General features: G+C 39.4%; 1 pseudogene; it reads left to right on the top strand.

Moving 5' to 3' along the window:
• The first annotated feature begins 7,859 nt into the window (after positions 1–7,859).
• Positions 7,860–8,669, top strand: LOC140926273 (uncharacterized; annotated as a pseudogene).
• The last annotated feature ends 3,928 nt before the right edge of the window (positions 8,670–12,597 follow it).

The following is a 12,597-nucleotide window of genomic DNA, read 5'->3' as shown; positions in this document are numbered from 1 at the left end:
ACCTGTTGTACTTTCATACCAATGGCCTCTTCAAAAGGTGTATGTTCCCTGTACATACAGCAAAACCAATATTGTACCCTTACATACTCATTTCACCACTTTCTACAGACAATACTAATGAACACCCCCATATTTAATGTTCATTAGTGAAGGGTGATCAGTTCCTTGATTCTCATCATGAGCATCCTTATCGAAATGTCTTTTCAATTTCACTTCCTCGTACTGTTTGAAAACAATTGTTGTAAAGATAGTGATCAATTAACTCTCATTCTGCCTGCTTGGAAAAGAATAAACATTACTTTTCCACCAATATCTATCATTTACTTGTTGTTTCCAGTACAGCATAACTTCTGCCATTTCATTCACACATCCATTAGAAACACTGTATTTCTCAATTCATAACTCTTATGTGACCAGAACTCAACCAAATGCCACTGAGTAGTTATTACTCTGCAGTAATCCACCAGGGGCACCCAACGACGATTTTCGGAAAAATATCTGTTCGGAAGACGATTTGAGATCTAGAATTTTCGGAACATTTGTTGTAAAATTTCTTGCTTGCCTGCCTCTCCTAGGATTTTCGAACATCTAAAAAATGGTAAAATTGCCCATTTTCAACGGATTTTTACCCTAAAAAGGTCACCTAGAATTTTCGGAAGCCTTTTATCTGGCTGAAATTTTCGAACAGGTAAGTTTTGATCCCTATAATTTTAGGATCACTAGACTTTCAGCTAGGAAATCCGAACAGATGAAAAATTTATAGGGGATAAAAATATGCCCATATCCACCGTTTAACTACTAAAACACGTTTAACAATGCTATGTTTAAGTGGTTTTGAACTATATTCTCGTTGGGTGCCCCTGCCACTTACACCCATACCAGTTCTTCCCTTTTTGGCAGCGGGGGGACTCGGGTCCAATTTCCTTCGACCACAACAAGATGGGCTCTATTTCAGTTATACGGGTGACTCTAATTCTCTGCACCCCCTCCATTCCTTGCTTTTGATGGGCCACCCACCCCAAAGCTTCGCGAGGTTCTGCGATTCACGTATTTCTAGTATATATATAACAATTATTCACCGAAGTGGAGGTGGCTAGTCCTGGTTATTAACCGAACTGCGAAGCAGTGAGGTAAATATCCACGACTAGCCACCGACACTGAGGTGAATAATTGTTTTAGTATATACTAAAACAGTGAGATAATTGAGCACAAAAATGACGATTTTTAACTCAAATACTGTTGCCAACGATTACAATTTTGGCGCGTAATGACCGGGCGGCTGCGGCCGTCGCTTTTTCTTGCCGACAATTAAAACTTTTGAAGGCATTTGTTTAGCTCTTGCGGGGAAATTTCTTCAAAAGGAGTTGTGAATTCTTTTTGTATTTAAAATCATTCTATAAAAAAAGATTATTAAATTTAGTTTTAAGCTTATTTATGAACAACTCAACTAAATAAAGTAAGCAAGACTTAAACTTAATTTGCATTTGTAAACAAAAACTTTTTCACCGGTTTTATCGATAAATTCGTGTCAAAAAGACAAAGCTTTACCTGTTAAAACTTCCAATCCGAACTTCTTCACCTTCTTCGTGTATTTCGGAAACAGCTTGCTTGTTTAGTTGTGAAATTTCTTTGTTTGTTTACGGCAGCAAACCGGGAAGGCATTTTGCTCGCAACTTACGCGAGTTTGGCGTTGCTCCCTCGGAGGAACTGGAGGTGAATCAGTGAATAGTGCAGGATATTCACTGATTGAGTAGCCAATCAGAGCGCGCGAGAAACACTATCCACTGTTTTAGTATATACTAAAGTTAATTGTTAACAACTTATGTTCAGTGGAATTTCTTGGCCCTGTTGTCCTTGAGTAACATGGTTCTGAACACGAATTTGATTATGACGCAGAGAGAGAAAAACTTTTGTGTAAGCGGAGTTTGCGGATGCACACAGGCTAAACTTTAATGAGCTCGGTGAAACTAACTAACTGACGATTTTAATGAGTTTTCAGTTCTGTAACCGAAAGAAAGTTCTTAACAGTCGGAAACTGTGTGGGATGCGGTAATTTTAGTGTCTCCTGTTATATTATAAGATGTAAAATGAATAACATTCGTTTCTTATATATAAAGGATATGTTAATTCCCGCCGATAAAACACCTGCTATTTTAATGCGCTGACGATAAGTGAACTTACACAACAGGACGGGAGAGGAAAGAAGATAGCAAACCCTGTGTGACAAGCGTGACAATAATTTTGTTTGGAAAATCTTTCCGCCAAATCTTTCCTTTAAACAGCGATCTTTTTGTGAAGACCAGAAAACTTTAATGTTAAGTGAAGATCACGACATAACAGGCAAGTTATAGCCCTGTCACCTTTGTCACACACAGTAATTTTGTTTGAAAAAAACATTTGCCTCACACTTCATCTTCCTTTAAACAGATCTTTTTGTAAAAGACCAAAAACGGGAGCCAAAAAACATTGATATTTAGTGAAGATTACGACAAAACACGTAAGTAAAAGCCCTGTCACGTTTGTCACACATAAGCGTTTTTCTGCCGTGCTGTTAACTCATTAGGTAGATTAATGATTTAATTTAAAAAAGACGATGGTATCACTTCTCCGTAAAGGACTAGAATACAAAGTGGAAAAGCTCAAGTACAAGAAGCTTGGAGGGTTATTCAGCCAAGGATCAGAATCAAATTCGAACTTTCAGTTGGTAAATAGACCATCCCGGGTCAGTCCACACCAAATCAACCTCGTCCCCAGGGCTTTTCCCTCAAAAAATGGGTGGCCCATTTTTTGAAGAAAAAGCCCTGGGGACGAGTTTGACACCAAGTTTTACAGTCCTTATTCATTAAGACAATCTATCATTTCTTAGTGAAGAATAATTAGGAAAGGAGAGGGGGGCTTCATAGAGAGTGGTGGGCGGGGGGTTATTAATTTTCTTCCCCTGAGGCTTATTAGAGGAAGAGGGCTTATTTGAGAGGGGAGCTTAATAGAGGATTTACGGTACTTGATAAAGTAGACCAAAATGTTAACAAAAACGCCAACAAGGGCGTCCTCAATGCATGCCAATCAAATTCCTCTTTTTAGCAATCGGCCAAAGCTTTCCCCATGATCTTTTCACACCTGTTACGAAGCGCTTCCTTCACGGCCGAACATTAATATTGTCCAGTTTTTACTGAACTTTTAATCCAAAATATTTCGATAACGCTCTCTTAGACTAATTTCGCTCAAAATTCACGAACATTGAGGCAGGTGTTGGAGGAACAAGCTATCGTGAACGATCTTGGAAAAAAAAATACCTCCCGGTGTCGAGAAATACGGCGGCAAGTAAAGTAGGTAATGACGTCATTCCGTTGCTATGACAACTCCGATGTCATCGTAACATAAATCATAACAAATTTCCTTCTTTATGTAATACAGCTGTGGTGGTTATTTTTGCAAGTCTTAGTTAAAGGTAACATAGTGAATGCTCAAACTTGGGTGGTATTGCAGATGAAAAACCGCATCGAGTATGTAATTAAATCTATAATTTCATGTTGCTGGTATTTATATTTTAGTATTATTTTAGTAGTATATTTTAGTTAACTTTTATACACATAATTTTATTTCATTAGGGCTCCCGTTTATATCTGCTCTCCTCTAGGTGCAACAGATCCGTGGATAATTGTTTATAAGAAGGTAAAAGAAAACCAGTTTAAGTTAAGGTATAAGTTATTTTATTATATTTATCATCCTTGGCTGTTCTACAGTAAAGAAGGCCACGACAGAGGATTTTTCCTTGAAAGTACGCTTCAATTTAGCATGATTAACAGGTAAAATGCATACAAAACTAACTCGATCGACAGAATAGTCGCCTTTTTCAGGGCCATTTTCCTCTTCGACGCAATGACCTGCAAATGAGAGTTTTGTTTATGTATACTATTTTAATTTGGGTGAAAGCTGATATCATTTCGACATCTCTACAGTCAAAACTATTCACTTAAACAGGCTATATACGTTCATTTGTCGCATATTAATATATAATGATCAGAAGTAATTTATAGAGTCATAAACGTGCAAAAACTATTAACTAAACGTAAAAGAAAAAAGCTCACAGGGCCAAGAAAGGTCCAGCAAAGTTGTCCCGGTACTTCTTCAATCTAAGCTAAGTTCAATTCAACTGTAGTTTTTACATTTTTAAATTTTTTTGCAATTTTTATAATTTTTTATGTTCGTGTGTACATAGATTATAGATTATATTTATATATATTTATTTTTTTATATTATAATTGTAGATTTAATGCACATTCGTATTTTCAACGAGCACTTTTGCTCTTAGACGATAACGTGGTTGAATAAATTATAACTGTTATTGTTTGCTAATTCATCTGTAATTATCACGATCCGTGTTTCAAACAAACTCCGCCGCCGCTACTAATAACTAGGCTAGAAATGAATCTAAGATAAAAACTAAAATAATAACGATATAACAATAAAAAACCTGCTTTACACTGAGGCCTCGTGTAAAGATACATATGATGACATTTTCCTGACAGAAGGGTGTCGGGAAAAACACCTCGCGCTGATCATACGTGACAAAATCTGCCGCGCCTAAGCTAATGAAGAAAAGTCTCCTGGAAGGCTCCATACAATTCCTTAAGGAATTGTATGGAGCTCTCCGGGATACTTACAGTGCAAGCCCTGTGTGTCTTCTCATTGACAAAAGAGATGAGTTTGTTCTTAAAAGTTGTAGTCAGAGTTTCGCAAAAACAATGAAGTGTTTCAAGCTGACACCGAACTTTAATGAGCCTGTTCAGGAAACTAACTCACTGACGATTTTAAGCAAACGCATCAAACTGGAAGTTCGAATTTGATTCTGATTCTTGGCTGAATAACCTCCAAGCTTCTTTTACTTGAGCTTTTCCACTTTGTATTCTGGTGGGCTGTGGTAATTTTGTTGTCTGTTATGGATGTGCGATAATGACCTTTGTCAATTCTTCTTGTTTTAATTTTTATCAAGTTTTTCTACAAAACTTTGAGGAAAAAACTGAATTTATTCTGTTTCTAGTCGTACCACACGAGGGAAAAGGATTCAGAAAAGTTGTCTAGTTTTTCAAACAAACATTAGTCGAACTATAATGAGCCAGGTGAAACTGAATTAAGGGCTATTTTAATAGCTTTTTAGGTCTTAATATGTTGTCTTTGCAACAAAGTTTCCCCGCTAGCAGAGGTGTCTCACAACGAGAGACCTCTGCTAGCAGGGAACAACAATGTCTGCATGACGTTTTCTTCATCAATATCGCTGTAGGTAATTCGGCCAATGCTGCATGCAAATATGCTTCAGTCATCAGAATTTCCCTAGCAGAGCGCAATACATGTGAGTTATTAACCGAATTCAGATGGCTGGATAAAGAAACTTAGCAAGGGCCTTTAGTTTTTGAGTCTATTATGAGAAGCAAAACGCGCGCTGTTGAAAACTTTATAATGACGTCTCGTTTAGTAAATATTCGACTGGGCGATACTTATTATATACATGTATAAACTATTTCAACATGAAAGTCAATCAATTAAATTGCTAATCGTGGGTGGCCAGCCTTGACAGACGTTTGCATAGAGTTTACTTGTAGAAAAGAAGTCTTAACAGTCCAAACATGGCAAACTGGTTTGTTTATAACTTTTGGGTCGGTTGAGACAGGTTTCGATTGAGTGAACCCCATAACTATCAAAGCTAATCAACAGTAATTAGGTATAAAATAAAGATATCCCCTCTAACTTGCAACTGAGAAAAATTTTCTGTAGAATAGTTTTGATTATACCTCATGTCTTATTTTAAACGAGCGTCCCTAGTCATTTTAAACACCTGCCGACTTCTTTTTATGTCATCATATGTTTTAAAGCTCAGTATATAAATATTCACGACACATATCGATTCTTGTTATTTTATTCGTATTTTTAATTGTCCAACTCCGACATCCGTTACTAAAGCAAAATAGCGATATCCATAAGGACACACGTTTCGTTTAAGTGAACGAAACCCCATAACTATAAATAATGCTCGGGTATAAAATAAAGATATTCACTGTGGCGACAATATTTTTCTACTAATTTTGATTATCACCTCAATTTGTCTTCTTTTTACAAAGCGGCCCTAAGTAACCATTTTAAACACCTGCTTGCTTTTTAGGTTAATATACAGTATGTTGCCTAGCCTAGTATCCGGACGGTACCAGTATCCACCCACTCGAAAAAAAACTCAATTTTTGAGGCGCCCTTTTCAGTTCTCGGTAAACGAAGTATTTCGCATGAAAGCTGAACATTTCAGCTTTACGATGAACGTTTTTGCGATTTGAAAGCTTGCGAAACAGTCGCAGAAGACGCCGTTCTGTTCAGGTGAGTAAACTTCTCATGGCTACTAATATTGAAGTTGTTTACTGCACAGTAAAATTAGTGCTGCTCAGAAAAGGGAAGGTAATGTGTGATATTTTCAAAGAAACTATTTTATTTTTAACGTGACGATACTTAAGGAGGTCAGGTTTTCAGAAAGTTTATTAATCCTTCTTGAAATTCGATTTGTTTGGAATAACGGAGGCCGGAAACATTCACTAAGTATTGATGTCAGGTGCCCATTATCCGCACAGTTTTATTTGCTGTACAGAATCGATGAATTAGCTGTGTACGTTATCCAGATAAGATTTATTTCAAATCAGTAACTATAATTAAAGCTTAGGATATATGATATAGTCGTAAAATGTAATTCTACTCTGTTCAACTCCGTATGGCAATTTTCTTCACTCATTCAGAGGCGACTTGATTTCGTGTGCATCGCTTGTTTCGCGTGACTGCATTTTCTGTATATATCCGAAAACGTCTGAGTTGAACCTGGAATTCTCATACTTTCCCCAGTTGTGACTACTAGAATGGGGTTGCAACGGTTTGAAAAAATGTCACAAAGGGATTTAGAGATGTGAAAGAAGGAGGAATTAGTGCTAGAAAAGCAGGGTTATTGTGGGGACTGAGCATGAAGAAATCAACACCGCAGGTCAGACTAAATATCCCTTCCCAAGCTTTTTTTAAATAAAAAATGAAGAAAAAAATTCGTTTGCAGATTGGCTAATTGAGCTTGCAAACTGCGGCTTCGGCATGTCCACGGATGCCTTCCTTTAATCAGTGAAAACGTTCCTAGACGAGGAAGTGTTAAACTGTCTTTCGTCATATTAAGGACTAAATAGATTTTCTCTGGGCCAAATTTCAGAGCTCTTGCGATTAACAAAGGGAAGTTCTTGCAATCTTAGACTGAAGTGTTCGGATACTGGGCAACATACTGTACGTTTTTAGTCCAGCAAATAAATTCTCGACACTCAGATTCTTGTTATTCGTACTTTTATTCGTACGTTATTCTTGCGAAATATCGACTGTTCGTATTTTTTCTTTTTTCAACCGCTTATTTATAAAAATTTATTATTGCTTTTTGCAGCCCCAGACGAAGGATAGTATTATCAAACCAAAATATCGGGCAATTTAGCAATACCCTGTCTTTTGGCTGCCCGCTTGCATTTGCTTTTAAGTTTTATTCTCATTACTGATCCTGATCATAGGTGTTGTAACATTGAAGCCTGAGGGGATCCCCCTAGGGGCCCCTGACTGACTTACATGCGCACGCCGAAAACGAGGAACCGCGTGCGTTGTGTTTTTGACTTGCTTGGCACACGAACATGTTAGAGTAGTCTTCGCTAGTTGTTGAATTTAGCCTCATTGAATGATCTTATAACATGGTGTCAGAAGTGGGATAACAGTGGTTATCTGCCCTGCCGAACTGTGATAAATTATTGGACGAGTTGATGGGACAAACAAGTTTCCTGTTGAGTTGTATTTTTGTATCTTGTATAATGACCGAGCGAGATTCTCGAATGCCTGATCAATTCCTCCTAGACGCGAATGCTGCGGAGAATTGGAGGAAATTTTTCATGCAATTTGAGATCTACCTTGTTGCGAAAGGTAAAGATGATAAAGCGGGCAAACTGAAGGTAAATATGTTGTTACATTGTGCTGGACCAGAGGCTATCGAAGAGTACAGTCACTTTGTGTTTACCGATGAAGAAGACAAAGATTGCTATCAAGATGTCTGTCGCCAATTCGACGAATTGTGCCAGGGTGCTAGAAATGTAACTTATGAGCGACTGGTGTTTAATCAGCGAAATCAGAAGGAAGGTGAGAGGATTGACAATTTCTTCAGTGAGCTGAAAAGACTGTCGTAAGCTTGTGAATTTGGCGACCTTCGAGATTCACTCATTCGTGATCGTATTGTTGGAGGAGTTTTGTCAGACGAATTGCGAGGTGAACTGCTGAAGAAACCAGATTTAACGCTGCAAACTGCTCATGATTGTTGCCGTACATTAGAGGCAGCCGAACTACAGAAATACAAGTTTAATACACCAACAGTTTGCGGGTTGCGAACGCTCACTTCACCCTCTCAGGAAGGTAAAGGTTCAAGAAAAGACACCCGCTCGTAACTGTAAATTTGTGGTTACAAGCACCCATTTACTCAGCCCCCTCGCTGCCCAGCTCTTGGAAAGAAATGCAACAAGTGTAAGAAGGAAGGACACTTTGCACAAGTGTGCAAAGAATTAAGTGCTGAAGGTTCACAACTTGCAGCTGTGGAACATGAGCCTCCAATGAATCACGATGTGCACACATAGTTTGGATCAGTTGAACTGGATAGTATCTCCGTCACTCGAAAGAAATCTAGGAGCTTGATTACTGTCAAAATTGCTGGCAAAGATGTACAGACCAAAGCAGATACTGGTGTAGAAGCTACTGTCATTCCCTATGAGCTGTACAAGGGAATCACAAACAAACCTCTTCAGAAACTTCAGCAACCTTTGAAGGGGTGGCTTGCGCCTAAACCCATCCACCCAAAGGGTTCTGTGAAGATTACAACTCGATATGGCAGTCGTGAGCTTAACCTGTTGTATCTTGTTGTTGAGGGAAATTTTACACCATTGCTGGGTTGTGATGCTTGTTTAGACTTAGAAGTCCTTGCGTTTATGAACCTTGAACTGATAACTACTCCAGAGTCAAAACAACGAGAGCAAAAAATGCCAAGTTTCTTCCTAATCGATCCTGTGTTGCAGGATTTTAAAGATTGTTTTACTGATAAACCTGCAAGCTACCTAACAAAGTACATTTGGAAGTTGATCCGTCAGTTCCTCCAGTAGTCCATCCTCCCAGAAAAATTCCAATTGCACTTCTTGAACCAGTACGAGAGAAGCTCACAGAGATAGAAGAAGATGGGATTATTGTTAAAGAAGAGGAGCACACCCCTTGGGTTTCATCTATGCTAGTAATTGACAAACGAAAAGAGACACTCCACTCTCGAAGAATGATGTTCGAATTTGTAGTGACCCAAGGGACCTAAACAAAGCTCTTAAGAGACCCCACTATCCAATGGTTACCGTAGAGGAGGTTGCCAGCCGATTATCGGGTGCAAAGAGTTTCATGTCCCTTGATGCTTGCAGTGGATACTGGCAGTTCCCAGTGGATGACGAAAGCTCAAGGCTCTTAACATTCAATACCCCGTGGGGTCGATATCGATTTACAAGGCTCCCTTTTGGCATCTCTTCTGCTCCTGAAATCTACCAAAGGGAGATGGACAAACTCTTTGAAGGGGTTCCTGTGGAGATTATAGTGGATGATTTCCTGATTCATGGTAAAGATCAAACCGACGCTGATCAGAAGTTGAGAAGAGTACTGGATAGAAGCAGAGAAGTAGGATTGAAGTTCAATCTAAAGAAAGTGAAACTTCGTGTTCCTGAAGTAGCTATGTTGGACATGTGTTCTCGTCCGAAGGATGGAAACCTGACCCTGATAAAATCCTCGCGATCAGTGAGATGCCTCCTCCTTCTGACAAAGAGGGTGTACTTCGAATACTAGGAACTGTCAATTACCTAGACAAGTTCATTGAACATAAAGCCAATCTACAAGAGCCAATTTCACAGCTTTCCCAAAAAGCCTTGGTGTAGTGATCATGCAGGAAGGCAAACCAGTTGCCTTCAGTTCAAAGACATTGACTCCCCCAGAGAAGATGTATGCAAATATTGAAAGAGAGCTGTTAGCGATTGTATGGGGAGCACAAGTTTCACACATATGTGTACGGGCGCACAAGTATTGTTGAGACAGACCACAAACCGCTGGAGTCAATCTTTCGGAAACCACTGAATAGAACAAGTTGATGCACTTGCCCGGGAATATTGGAATTTCAGAGAAGAGCTGAGTGTTGAGGATAGCATGTTATTTAAATCTGACAGAATTGTAGTGCCAAGACCATTGAGAGCTGAAGTTTTAGATGAAATCCATGGAGCACACATGGGAGAGAGCAAAAGCCCTTCCTTTGCAAGGGATTATGTTTCAAATCAAAGACAAAGTCAGTTCATGTGCCGTGTGTAATGCGTTCCGCAACCGACAACAGAGTGAGACATTACATCCTCATTACATTCCGGGATTACCTTGGCAAGTTGTTGGGACTGATCTGTTTGAATATGGTGGCCAAACGTACCTGTTAGTCACTGACTTCTATTCGAAGTACTTTGAAATAGAACTTCTTCGCCAGAACACTGCCATTTGTGTCATCAACAACTTGAAGAAAATATTTGCAAGGTTTGGAATCCCAGAGAAAGTTGTCAGCGACAACGGACCGCAGTACAGCAACACCAGAAATTTGTTCAGCAACAACCATGAGTTCAAGAAATTCGCTGAGGAGTGGCGATTTTTCCATACAACCAGCTCACCAGAGTATCCTCAATCAACCAGCGCAGCAGAAAGACCTGTACAGACCGCAAAACGCATTCTTAAGAAGGCTGCCGCAGAGAACAAAGACCCATTTGACGGACTGTTAAAGTATCGCAACATCCCATTTGATGATATCGGTGTGTAACCTGCCCAGCTGCTGATGAGTCGACGCACTTGAATAATGATACCAACTCAGCGACGTTTCTTGTTACCTCAGGCAGTGGATCGTGGTCATGTTCTGAAAAAGCTTCATCAGCGACAGCATAATGCCAAGTCTAATTATGACAAGCAGAGTAGAGATTTGTCTTCACTGGAAGTTGGAGACAAGGTGCGGTTTCGTCCAAATAATGAGAGGGAATGGCGGAAAGCTGAAGTAATGCCAAGATCATACATGCTTGAAGATGAATATGGACGTGCTTACAGGAGAAACAGAGGACAGATCCTCTCTTTTCCAAATGATTCTCCCATAACCCCAAGGACAAGGGCTTCTCCTATAAGTACCCAACCTCGTGACTCTCCTGCGAGTACAAGACAGCCACTTGTATTTGAGAAGTCAGTGCCAAGTCCAGTGACACTAGAGAGACAGACAGAAACAATTCACAGACTCCCATTACAACCAGATCTGGGCGTCAAGTTAGAAGGCCGCAAAGACTCATTGAATCGTGTTAGGGGGAGATATTGTAACATTGAAACCTGAGGGGATCCCACTAGGGGCCCCTGACTGACTTACATGCGCACCCCGAAAACGGGGAACCGCGTACGTTGTGTTTTTGACTTGCTTGGGACACGAACATGTTAAAATAGTCTTTACTATTGGGGCCCCTTATTTTAAGACCAAACTGAGCCCGTCTGGATGACCTTCCTCCCCCCCCCCCCCTTATCTGGCTCCGCCACTGATGTTTAAAATTCTTTTTTTAAAAGCAAAGACTTTGTTTAGTTAGAAAGTATTTCATATTTTGATCCTTAAGTAAAATGAATGAGGATTAAAGCGCAAATAAGTGAGTGAACACCATGTGGAAGAAAGACGGATGGATGAGCCGTAAGGCGTTTTGGAGATTCGCCCTTTTTATGTGAAAAATATATAGCAGTTACGAACTACCTTACACGTTAGTAGACTATTGATACTGTCAATGGATAAAATCACGACGATTGTGACAAATGCTTAAGAGTCGGTCGAAATTTGTGCTTCGCCGAAACGGTCAAAAGTACTCAGTAAAATGCAATGCAGTTAGCTTAAAGCTGTTTACTCGTAGTGCAAGCAAACCTTGACTTATGGCGTACCGTGACTTCGCTTAGCTGATTTTTTGTTTCTTTTTAGTTTTAATGTACTAACAGAAGACTGTTAGACCATAAATGCGGCAGACCATATTTCATTTCCAGGGACCGTAAAGAGGGGGATGGTGGTGGGGAATCCAGGGGAATTCTCCCCCGGAACATTTTGAAAGGTAAACCCTCGGAAATGCGATTTCCAGCGTTTTGAGGTGCATTTGCAACATATTTTATAGCATTTTGCTCATTGTGTTAATGAGAAAAGGCATCATAATAATGAAAATCTTTAATAAAGTAGCCAACGTCACAAAGTTATTTGTAGGTCGATCATCGCTTAAAAAAGGCTAACTGATTATACAAAAACAAATTGATACACACAACATATAATTCGTAATATAAACTTAACGTTTTACAGCCGAAGAGCTGGATGAATTGCTAACACGAACTCATTTTCTTAGGGGGAAGCAGTGAAACTAGAGTTCTTGGTGACTTCGTTTACAAGCGAGTTAAAAAATTTGGGGCCTTGGAGAAAAAAAATAATTATTTCTTAAAGTTTGTATTATTATAGGG

Source organism: Porites lutea, chromosome 2 (assembly GCF_958299795.1).
Source record: "Porites lutea chromosome 2, jaPorLute2.1, whole genome shotgun sequence".
NCBI classification, from domain to species: domain Eukaryota; kingdom Metazoa; phylum Cnidaria; class Anthozoa; order Scleractinia; family Poritidae; genus Porites; species Porites lutea.
This window is presented reverse-complemented; position numbering and strand designations above follow the sequence as displayed.